At 41.7% G+C, this 12,760-nt stretch overlaps 1 protein-coding gene across 2 annotated transcripts in view; it reads left to right on the forward strand.

Annotated features, from left to right (window-relative positions):
• The window catches only part of LOC141211277 (pinopsin-like), a 320,801-nt gene that overhangs the window by 135,889 nt on the left and 172,152 nt on the right, over nt 1-12,760 (forward strand). The window contains exon 2 of one of the 2 annotated variants that reach the window (XM_073664808.1): nt 2,345-2,406. The exons of the other annotated variant lie outside the window; for it this stretch is intronic. The gene's annotated coding sequence lies outside the window, so the exon portion shown is untranslated. The remainder of the gene's footprint in view (nt 1-2,344; nt 2,407-12,760) is intronic. 2 annotated transcript variants of the gene reach the window in all.

Genomic DNA, 12,760 nt, shown 5'->3' on the forward strand with positions numbered 1-12,760 from the left:
AGTACCTTTGTATAAATACCAGCAAGGCAGGCATCTACTGCCAAAAACAAATAATTTTAACCTAATTTACAAGTAGCCTAAAAAATATGTAGTTGGTTACTACCAGTTACAATCTGTTTGCCTATAGCCAGCTGTATTTGCATTAAAGAGCTCGAAAGAGGTCCCATATGGTCCTAGTAGACCTCAGTGTGTTAAAAAAGTATTTTTCAGGCAATCAAAAGCTTTGCAGTATTGCGATTCGGTGCAAATCGATTTGCTGCAAATTACGTTTTTTGAGAAAAATTTGTTCAACCTGGCAATTTTGAATTTCAAAAGATTTTATTATCCTGTACATATCTTTAGTATCAATAGTAAGCTATAGACTTGCTAAATATACCAATGTCCGCCCATATGATGTGAGCTACTATTTTGTATTTCATAAAGCAGCCAAAACACTTATGGTGAGTGCAGCCTTTTTTTCTTTTATATTTTGTACTTACATGTCTTTGTCTTCTATGTTATATTTCTTCTATTTTCCACTATTTAAAGGCACCAATATTTGGAATTTTTGACAATATGTATACTAGGTTTGAGAATTACAATGTATTAAATGTATTAAGCTGCATACATTGCATGTGGCTGCATGTTTACATAAGGCTATAAGCTACTGTTTATCTGCAGTATTATAGAACGGGGCTTCAAATATGCAGCCCAAGGGTCACATGCGGCCCGTAAGGCTACATTCTGAGAGGACTCTTTCCCAGTCAAGGGAGTCTGAGGGCCCACCAATACCAGTGCTTTTTTCAGTTGTATATCTTTGGACACACATTCTGTAAAAATTTATTGTGGAGTAGAGAGCCACCAGCCTATCAGGGGCCGACAGCTGATGTCAGAGTGCCCATCGCGGGCGGTGCATGACGTCACTGCCAAGCCCCACCCTGAAAACGTCATCTCATTCCGCAAAGAATGTGGCTCGTCATTTCAGTATGTCTCATTAAAGCTAGAATTTTGTGTTTCTGCATAATTCAAGTGCGGTAACTAACAAACTTTTCAGTCTTTTCATAAGTACCAATATCAGATCCTGGATCAGAAAGTCACAAAATATATCAGTATAAAATCAAACCAAATAGTTCAGTGTTAAGAATGATATTAAATCAGGCAGAAAGGTCATGGTCTGTCTCAGCTGTAGTTAAGAGTTTGCCTACAAACATTGCTAAATCCCAATAACTAAGTATGTATGTGGATTGACAATTGAATTATTATTATATAGCTATGCAGAACACTTATAGTATTTTGGCACGCCATGGTTCATGAAATATGCCACTCGTGATTGTATTTATTTAGTATTGCTACAGTGCTGTTAGATTGTCACTACTCACATCTGCGCCCTTTTGCCAATGGCACACCATTTTACAGTACATGTATATAATTAAATGAGTTGTCCCCTTTCAGAAAACTTGCCTGCTGGCTTAGATTGTTGTAAGAAAACAAAATGCACTTTACTTACTCACCGGCAGTCCAGCACTGTGTCTACCAGTGCAGCTCTGGTGATTGAGCATAGGATGCAGTGGCGACATCACGACAACAGCACTTCGGCCTATCACTGAGCTCAGAGGCTCTGCCGATCTAGACATGAGCTGCTGAGCTGAGCAATCAAAAGATTACTGCTTTTACATGTGATTTTCCTAGGTCGTGGTATTGTCCAGTGGCAGAAAGATAGGCACAGGCATGTTCATAAAATAGCCTGAATAGGACTCTCCAATAATGATTTCCAAATATAAGTATCTTATCAGAGAACTCCTTTCACGTTGGAGGTATTTCTAGAGGAAGCTACGGCCAGACGGACATTAGAAGGAGATTAATTGCTTGAGTTTGCCAAATTATTTTCTAGGGTCCTGAGCATAAATATCTCTGTATGATGTTTTTTTTTTATAATTAGCATATGGTAGATGAGCATGTGAACAGATCTGTTCATCTGCACCCTCCAATTGTAAAACGCTACAATTGGTGGGGGTTAAACGGTCTATTCACATGACCCCCATCAATTGCCATTTTCAGAGCAGGAGTACTGTGAAATTAATTTCCTCATACAATTTCCTTTTCAATATTGATCTCATATTTTTTAATATAGTTTGGATCAAGCTTTTTTCTTCTTCAGGTTTCTAATATGTACTTTCAGTACATGTACTTTGTATATACTTCAGTATATGTACTTTCATTATATATCTTCAGTCCTAGCTAAGCGTAGCACACGTGCTAGTCACACGTGCAATAGATTTTAAGTGCAATAGTTTAAAGTGCTTTTTAATAAGCAGTTATACACGTCGTGAAGCTGATACTCTTCTCTCCTCTCTTCTTTACACAGGTATTTACTTATCCTTCCGTGTGTGTGCTATCTGATAAGCGTGAACAGACCCATATTTTCTAGTAAGATTTTTTACATGGTATTTACTCATCCTTGCGTGTGTGTGCTATCTGATAAGCGTGAACAGACCCATATTTTCTAGTAAGATTTTTTACATGGTATTTGCTCATGCTTCTGTGTGTGTGCTATCTGATAAGGGTGAACATACCCATATTTTCAAGCAAGATTTTTTACATGGTATTGAAAAAAACTCCTGTGTTTTTTTGTTTTAAAGTGTTCAAAGCTATCTCCTTCACTGTTTTATGGCCTATCTGTTCTACACTGGTTTGTTTATCCTGCATAGCAATGCTAGCTCTGGCTTTGAACTAATTGGATAATTATTCAATGTGGCAAATTGTTGCTGGAGTCTCCAGCAGATATTTCATTTCATATATCTTCAGCCCTGGCTAGGGGTAGCACGCGTGCTAGTCACGCGCGCAATAGTTTAAAGTGTTTTTTAATAAGCAGTTATACATGGCAGTTGGGCAGGAGATAGGTAAGGTGCATAAGATATTCAAACAAACATGCTTCTTGGTCAGTTGTACTGCACTATGTATCGGTCATATTACTCTGCTTCTTATATGTTTTAACTTCTGCCTTCTCACAACTCTCCCGCCCTTTAACACATTCTGTGCACTCTCTAAATAACCACCCCTCCCTTCTCCCCTCTCCCATGTAGAACTCTGAGGCTCTACTGACATTTCTCACCCACTCCAAACCATCCACTATCTCCATACAGCACTCAAAACATTCATACAAATCATTGCACCACCTGCTCTTTCTCTTTTTTCTCCTTCTCCCCCAACCTTGGGTCTCCCTCCACCAGCATACACTACTCTCCTCCAGCTGCATATAGAAACCCTGCTAATCTTATTAACATTTAGTGCTTGCCCTCTCCTATCACTTTCCATTGTACTCTCTGGAACATAAGGTCTGTGTGTAACAAACTAACTTACATTCACAATTTTTTCCTCTCTAATTCCCTGAACCTTCTGGCTATTACAGAAACCTGGATCCAGCAGTCAGACACCACTGCTACTGCTGCTGTCTCATTTGGTGGGCTGAAATTTTCACATACCGCCAGAGCATGAACAGAAAGGGTGAAGGTGTTGGTTTGCTCCTTTCATCACAATGTGCTTTGCAGGTCATTCCCCCGTTTCCCTCACTTACATTCCGTTCCTTTGAAGTCCACACCATCAGACTCTTCAAACCCTTCTCCCTGCGAGTGGCGGTTATGTATTGCCTTCTAGGCTCCTCCCATCAGTTCCTGGATCACTTTGCCACCTGGCTTCCTCACTTTCTATACTGTGACATCCCCACCCTCATCATGGGAGACTTTAACATCCCCATCGATGATCCCCTCTCCCAATCTGCCTTTCATCTACTTTCTCTTACCTCCTCATTCGGCCTCTCACAATTCACCAACTCTCCTACGCATGAAGACGGGAATACTCTGGACCTGGTCTTCTCCCGTCTCCGCTCGCTGCATGATTTTACTAACTCTCCCGCTCTCAGACCACAATCTTCTTTCCTTCTCTGTCAAGAACTGTCTCCTCACCCGGGACACTCCCACTTACCACACTTATCGGAATACACGTACCGTTAATACCAAGCAGCTTATGGACAATCTACACACTTCTTTAGCTCCCATCTTCTCTGTCTCCTGTCCAGACTTAGCATTGTCACACTACAATAATACACTGAAGAGTGCCCTAGATGAAGTAGCACCTGCTATATGCAGAAAGACCCGACACAGACAACGGCCGCCCTGGCACACGATTCAAATACGCTTTCTTCAGCGTTGCTCAAGGTGTGCTGAGCGTCAGTGGAGAAAATCACTTTTAACAGAAGAATTCATCCACTATAAATTCATGCTCAAAACCTATAACTCTGCCTTTTCATCGGGCCATACAATCCTACTTCACCACCCTCATCACTTCACTGTCCAACAATCCAAAACGACTTTTTGAAACCTTAAACTCCCTCCTGACACCTAAAGCACAGGCCCCCATCACCAACCTCAGCAGTGAGGATCTGCCTCACTTATTTCCTAGAAAAGATCAACCACATCCATCAGGACATCTCAGCCCAATCTCCCCAGTGCCTGGATCCCCTTCCCTGCCGCACTTCAAGCTCACTTGCCTTCTTTGAGCCTGCCACAGAAGAAGTTACCCAGCTCCTCGCTTCTTCTTGGCCTACAACCTGCAGCAGTGACCCCATTACCTCACATCTCCTGCAGTCCCTCTCACCGGTGGTCACCACTCACCTGACTAAAATATTTAACCTCTCTATTTCTTCAGGTATCTTTCCTTCCTCATTTAAACATGCCATCATAACCCCTTTACTAAAAAAGCCATTCCTGGACCAGAACTGCACTGCTAACTACAGACCTGTCTCTAATCTGCCATTCATCTCTAAACTTCTGGAACGCTTGGTCAACTCCTGTCTAATCCACTATCGCTCAGATAACTCTCTCCTCAACCCTCTACAATCTGGTTTCCGCTCTTTACACTCCACTGAAACTGCCCTCACTAAAGTCTCTAATGATCTAATAACAGCTAAATCCAAAGGTCACTGCTCCCTCCTCATTCTCCTGGATCTCTCTGCCGCATTTGACACTGTGGATCACCAGCTCCTCCTCACTATGCTCTGTTCTATAGGCCTCAAGGACACTGTTCTCTCCTGGTTCTCCTCCTATCTCTCTGACCGCTCCTTCACTGTATCTTTTGTCGGCTCCTCTTTCTCTCCTCTTCCCCTTACTATCGGGTTTACGCAGGGCTCAGTCCCAGGCCCCCTCCTCTTCTCTCTATACACTGCCCCTATTGGACAAACAATCAGCAGATTTGGGTTCCAGTACCATCTCTGTGCTGATGACACCCAATTATATACTTCCTCTCCTGAAATCACCCCTACCCTAATACAAAATACCAAGGATTGTCTGTCTGCTGTCTCTAACATCATGTCCTCCCTCTATCTTAAATTGAATCTCTCCAAAACTGAACTTCTTCCTAGTTTTATTCCTAGTGTTTCTCCCCTCTACTAACCTAATTCTACCTAACATTTAAATTACCTTGGAGGGTTCAACCATAACTCCCAAGAAGCATGCCAGCTGCCTTGGGGTCATATTCAAAACTAAACTTTCCTTAACTCCCTATATCGGATCACTCACCTGCTCTTGTCACCTGCATCTTAAAAACATCTCCAGAATTCGACATTTTCTCACCTTTGAAACTGCCAAAACTCTTACTGTCATTCTTATTCACTCTTGTCTGGACTACTGCAACTCTCTTTTGATCGGTCTCCCTCTCACCAAACTTTCTCCTCTCCAATCAGTCTTGAATGCGGCCGCCAGGGTTGTATTTCTGTCCAGCCACTTCACCGATGCCTCCATCTTGTGCCAGTCATTACACTGTTTACCCATTCGCTACAGACTCTAATATAAACTCATTACTCTCACCCACAAAGCTCTCCATAGTTCTGCACCGCCTTATATCTCCTCTCTCATATCTGTCTATCGTTCTACACATGCGCTCCATTCTACAAATGACCTAAGACTAACATCCCCCATAATCTGAACCTTGCACCTCCGTCTCCAAGATTTCTCTCGTGCAGCGCCAGTTCTCTGGAATGCACTTCCCACGACAATCCGACTGATACCTAGCCCCCATGTCTTCAAACGCGCTTTAAAAATGTATAAAAAACATTAAACAAGCCTACCACCTCAGCTACTCAGTAAACTAACTTTCCCCTGTCCCCTCCTTCTAAATATTATTCAGAATCTGCATCCTACTATACATTTGTCTCCACACCCTCCATGCACACAATAACTGCTAGCTGATGACCGGATAATGCAGCCTTATATGAAAGGAAATCCCTATTTATTATAATTGCTAGACCTGAAATATGAAGCACTTTTCGCCTATTGTGTCCCCCCATTTCCTTGTAGAATGTAAGCTTGCGAGCAGGGACCTCACTCCTAATGTAACTATTTAAACTGTTTTACTTTGTATTGAATTTATTGTCTGTACATGTGCCCGTTTACTTGTAAAGTGCTGCGGATTATGTTGGCGCTATATAAATCAAAATTATTATTATTATTACTTTCAACTTCATATGAGTTCCATTTTGAAAATCATCACATGGTTTCTTTTCGTTTTAATTTTTTGCATGATTTATATCTAAAAAGCTATTTTTGCAATTCTTATTGTTCATGCATGCACCACTATACATATATTTTTCTGAATGATTATTTTATATACATTGTCTTATATTTTAAACCTGCTATCTATGTAGTTTTTGTTAATTGGGGTTTTTGCTTGCATTGTGAATAACCCAGTAAACCTAGTTTAAACTAGGTTTTTTGTTTTTTCTTTCCTCAGATATTTGCTTTGAAGCGCAGTTCAGATCAAGCTTTTTTCTTTTTCAAGTTCCTAATATGAGTTTTCAACTTCATATGAGATCAGTTTTGAAAATTATCACATGCAGTTTTTGGCTTGCAGTGTGAATAGAGATGTAATTTGACATGTTGCTTTTTTTCAGGTCAAGGAATTACTATTTTATGTCACTTGTGATAAGGGCGGCCGGGGCAGCAGTATACATGCATATTTAATTGTATTTGTGATAAGCATTGCCATTGGTTGTTCATAGTTTAAAACAGAATTCCTAAGATTCTGTGCATATTTCTATGACTAAGGGCATCGTGTACGCCAGTGCCAGAAACGCCTAAGGTTTTTTCCTCATGATGGAACCTCCTGTTTTAAGTTAATTTCTAATAAAAAGATACATTTTATGGATGGAAGTGCTGGAAAATCCTTTTTTCTTCATTGGTCCTAAGTGAAGAACACTCTCCAGGAAATAAGTGTTTCAGTATCTAAGTCTATGAGTTGATGATGTGACTGAAGACAGAAGCATCCGATGAATTGTTAAGTGCACAGGTCTATACTTTCTGCTCAGATTTAACCAAATGCAGCAAGGTTAATTAAATGGCGCTTCACACCCAAAACATACTGCAAAAGCAACCCAAGTGTTTTTTAAGGCAAAAAAGTGGAATTTTCTGCAATGGTCAAGTCAATCAACAAATCTCAACCCCATTTCACATGCTTAAGACAAATATTAATGCAGAAAGGCCCCAAAGCAAGCAATAACTGAAGTCAGCTGCAGTAAAGGCCTGGCAAAGCATCACAAAGGAGGAAACTCAGCGTTTGGTGAAGTTCATGGCTTCCAGACTTAAGGCAGTCATTGCATCCAAATTCATTGCAAAGTACTAAAAATTAACATTTTAATTACGGTAAAGTTAATTTGTCCAATTACTTTTGAGCCCCTGAAATGAGGAGGCTTTAAAGAAAATGGTTGCAATTCCTAAATGTTTCACAGGATATTTTTGTAGGGATTTGCTCAGGTAGGCCCTAGGCAGCATTCAAACAGGCACACAGTTTCTTGTCCAAACAGGAAGGTTTATTAACTTCATAAACTTCCAGCAGAAAGTAATAACAAAACTAAAAGTCCATACAGCAGTTTGAGAAACAGATTGGTTCAGCTGCTCAATATTCAAAGTCCTCTTGATGAGTCTAAGCAACATACACAGGTCCTCCACCTTGCATACACAGACCCAAATACCAGAAGTCTTTGCACCTTTACTCCCAGACAAGGAATGAACAACTCAGCTGCCCTTTTAAATCAGCTGCATCTCCTGGATTGGAAGGTGGGAATGACTAGTCCATCTCATCTAGTCATTCTTAACAAACCTGGACCCAAATATTCGTCTATTTAATCCTCTCAGCGCCTCCTATCCAGGATTCTGCCAGCTGCTTGTCTACAGCCTTTTATTAAACCTGCAATTCTACTCTTTAATTGCATCACAGTTGTTTCATTTTAAATCAAAAATAGTGGCATGCAGAGGCCAAATCACAAAGATTCTGTCACTGTCCAAATATTTCTGGACCTAACTGTATATAAAAACATTTTTCCTGTTATTCTTTATGGCCTCACTTTGAGCATGGTAAAATGTTGTTCTTCTCCCTCATCATCTAGTCCCAAATGTGATAAATGGCCACATCCCTGATCTGTCCATCTGTTCAGTGTAGCATGCTGTGATGCAGTTGACTCGCCCCCTGGGCCGTGGGGCACTCGGATCCGGGCAATAGGCGAACGATGGGGGTAGTAGTGGCTACCCGGTTCTGTGGCTCAGGGTGGTCAGACTGGTGGTAGTCTGTGATGCGCTGTTGGTATGTCTGACTACGCCACCCGTGGATTGCGGTCAGTGCGAACCGCCGCTGCCAGGTAGACCACTGGGGCTGATGATGTATGCAGCTGGGGTGGTGTGACTCCCCACGGGAAGAGTGCGGCCCCAGGGCAGTATAATGGAAGATGGGGGTGATGGTGTAGGGCGTCCCAGTACCGTTAGTGCTGGAGGAGCAAGGAGCACACAGACAACAGGTTGCAGTCCAGGGTCTTTACTAGAACAGGTGAACTGACCCACAAACAGTCCTGGCTAGGAGGGGACCTGGATGTCTGAGAGCAAATGGGAAATTGGCCCTGGTCAGGGTGAGGGTGTAGGCCTACCGTGCTCTCTGCGCTCCTTCTGGCTATCTCCTCCTTGTAGGGTAACAGCCCACGGTCCCGAGCTCACCGTGTCCTCTCGCCCGTATGGTTTGCAACGTGGGTCCCTTCCTACTCCCGGCCTGGTATGGCTCTGCTGGTTTCTTCTGCTGTGGCGGAACCTCCGGGCTTCTTAGGGCAAGGAACATACAGTCCCCTGCGAACTGGTTATCTGCTGTAGGACATGGAATCCTCACAGCCTCAGACACCAAAGTCTGGTAAATTTGGTTCTTTGTCTGCCAGGACAGGCTCACTTCGCCTTTGTCCCTGGCTTGTGGCTTTCCTACTGCCTCACGTCCTCTTAGAGTGCAACACAACTGTCCCTCTCTGCTCTGGGACACCTCTCAGTCCAGAGACAGGTTGTCCTGTTCTTACTAACCCTGCCCCCAGTTCCAGATTTTATAGGGGCAGCCTGCTCCCCCTACTGGCCTGACACAGGAGGTATTGCATGCTAATGTTCCCCTGACTAGAGAACCTCCCCCTTGCTCTCAGACACAGCTTTATTATATATGTGGCATCCAGGCCAGGGTGACACACAGTGTTTTCAGGGTGTTTGGCAAAATAACAAATGTACAAGTCTCTAATCTCACTGCAAATATAGAAATTGTGACTGACATTTTACATGTCTTGGCTTAAATTTCTACATCTTAACTGTTGCTTGGCTTCAGAAAGCATATTAACAAATAAGGATAAAGCATTCACTATGAACAAAATTCAAAATTTTTGAATTGCATTTCATGTAATTTATAAGACCGCCAACATAATTTCAAAGGACATGTAGTGAAAGAAAGCTTTATTGTTAAAGTTGTCTCAAGGGAACATTGGTTTGGATGTTAGACACCATTTGTTCTGTGTTACAGTATTACAGTATATAGTTAAAAAGTGTAAGAAGGTTATCTGAGTGAGCAGATACATTTTGGTCAAGATCAGGGAAAACTACAAGACATCAAATTCAATTCAATGACACTTCAATGTCAAGATACATGTCTGTTTCCAGGTAAACCTGTTAGAGACTACCATTATATGAGCGAAAATTGGAGTGGAATTGAAATCTACTCGAAATTTATGAAAATCCGCATTGGCAAAAATTATGATTTTCAGTCATTAGTTTCTGCGCAGATCCAGCAAAATGGCAGTCGCTGGCTGCTATTTTTCGGAACTAAAAAGGTCAATCAAAAGGTTAAAGAAATTATAAAAATGCTTATACTCACCTTACCGCTCACTTCTACGGCCCTTTCATTCTTCACCGTCATTCTTCCAGTCCTTGTCGCATCCTCTGATCCCCCCCGCTCATGTTGAAATTGTGCACTGAAATTGTGTGACCTTTTGCTAGATTGTACAGAATCCTCCCAGGCCTCATCAGAGAGGAAAGTGTGGGAGACAGGGCGATATCTGTTTTCTCATTTTCGTTTTATCCTACCCTTCTTCCAAGATCCATAACTTTTTTATTTTTCAATTCACATAGCCGTATAAGGGCTTTTTTTTGTGGAACAAGATGTACTTTTGAATGACACCATTCATTTTATCATGTGATGCACCGGAAAGCGGGAAACAAAATTCAAGTGCATTGAAATAGCAAAAACGTGCAATTACACAATTATTACTTTTTTTTTATATATATACCATGTTCACTATATGGTAAAAGTGAGCTGGCAATATAATTCTCCATGTCAGTACGAGTACACAGATACCAAACACGTATTTTTTTTTAAATTTAAGTGGTGAAAAAATTCTGAAATTTGTCAATTTTGTTCTAGCTTTTGTCGCCATTTTCCGAGACGTATAGCGTTTTCAATTTTCGGGGTATGGGGCTGTGTGGGGACTTATTTTTTGCACTCCGTGCGCGATGTTTTTACTAATACTATTTTGGGTAGATCCAATGTTTTGATCGCCTCTTAGTGTAATGTTGCAGCGGTCAAAAAAACGGAATTCTGGCATTTTGATTTTATTTTCATTACGCCCTTTTTTGATCAGATTAATTTACTTTATATTTTTATAGATCAGACTTTTACGAATGCAGTGATATTAAATATGTGTATTTTTTTTATTTTTAATGGGTGAAAAAGGGGGGTGATTTGAACTTTTGTATTTTTTTTTACATTTCTAAAAAAATGTTTCCACTTTTTACTTTATTTAATAGTCCCCTTAGAGGACTTGAAGCAGCAATTGTCTGATCACTTGTACTAAACATAGCAGTGTACTAGTACTGCTATTTATGGAGGCATGCTTGCGCTCTGCAGTGTCTCTGAAGGATGAAAAGCTGGATGGCAGCGCTCAGCTGCGATCCAGCCTGTCATCTCAATGCCATCCCAGCGTGGGAGAATTCTCCTGCTCAAGCGCTGAGCGCAGAAGAATTCTCCCACTCTGTCAGTGACGTGCATGAGGTGACCTGAGTTCATTGGACATGAACTCGGCTCATCTGGATGCCGTCACAGCCAGACACTGAGGAGCGCAAGCATGCCTGCGCTTCTCAGTGTCTGCGGCATGGCAAGCTGGATGGCTGCTTTCGGCTGCGATCCAGCCTGTCATGTGAATGTAGCAGAGCTGAAGCTGTCCTGGGAACCATGGAAAGGTAAGGATGAGGTTGCTTTATTATTTTACTTTTATTGCAGAAGATATTGGCTTCAGCTGGAATGGGCATGATGGAAAGTATGGTTTAATTTAGAACATTAAAAAATTGTGTGTTTATTTCAATTAAAGGACTTTATTCTGGGTGTTTTGTTTTTTTTAAATACTTTACTAGAAATTCATGGCGGTCATGTCTAATATTGGAGTAAACCCCTGGAATTTCGGGCTTAGGGCCAGCTGATAATACCAAGCTGGCCCTAACCCCTTTATTACCCAGTGAGCCACCACACCAGGGCCCTGGATGAGTTGGGTACAGCGCCAGAAGATGGCGCTTCTATGAACGCGCCATTTTCTGGGGTGGCTGCGTACTGCAATTTGCAGCGGGGGGCAGAAAGCTTGGGCCTCCCTGCGCTGCGGATTCCAGCCCCCAGCTGCCTAGCTGTACCTGGCTGGACACAAAAATAGGGCGAAGCCCCACGTATTTTTTTTTTAAATTATTTCATGAAATTCATGAAATAATAAAAAAAAAAGGGCTTCCCTACATTGTTGTGTCCGGCCAGGTACAAATAGGAAGCTGGTGGTTGGGGGCAGCCCGTTCCTGCCTGCTGTACCTGGCTGGACACAAAAATAGGGCGAAGCCCCAAGTCAATTTTTTTTTAATTATTTCATGAAATTCATGAAATAATAAAAAAAAGGGCTTCCCTATATTGTTGTGTCTGGCCAGGTACAAATAGGCAGCTGGTGGTTGGGGGCAGACAGTTGCTGGATGCTGTACCTGGCTGGACACAAAAATAGGGCGAAGCCCCACGTCAATTTTTTTTAACTTATTTCATGAATTTCAATAAATAATTTAAAAAAATTGACGTGCAATATTTTTAGCGAAGTAAAATTTGCCTATCTCAGAACAACTTGGTACGCAATAAAGGTGATGCTGCTGGTTACCAAACAAGTTTGGACTTAAGTTTTGCATGCACAACTGCCACAGTGTAAATAGCATAGAACTTTTTGATGCTGAGAAAACTTTTCGGTATTTGTAGCACAGAAAATTTAACACACCTCAGATGGACTATTTTCACTCTTTACAAAATATAACAATGCTGTTGCAACCAAGCAAGTCTGCTTCTAACGCAGAAATGGAGCAGTATGTTTGGCATAAAAGATTTTGAGGCTGAGAACACTTTTCAGTATTTGTACTTGGCACACCTCAGATTG

Source organism: Phyllobates terribilis, unplaced genomic scaffold (genome assembly GCF_046119375.1).
Source record: "Phyllobates terribilis strain yellow unplaced genomic scaffold, ASM4611937v1 Scaffold_2__4_contigs__length_985480577, whole genome shotgun sequence".
Taxonomy (NCBI): domain Eukaryota; kingdom Metazoa; phylum Chordata; class Amphibia; order Anura; family Dendrobatidae; genus Phyllobates; species Phyllobates terribilis.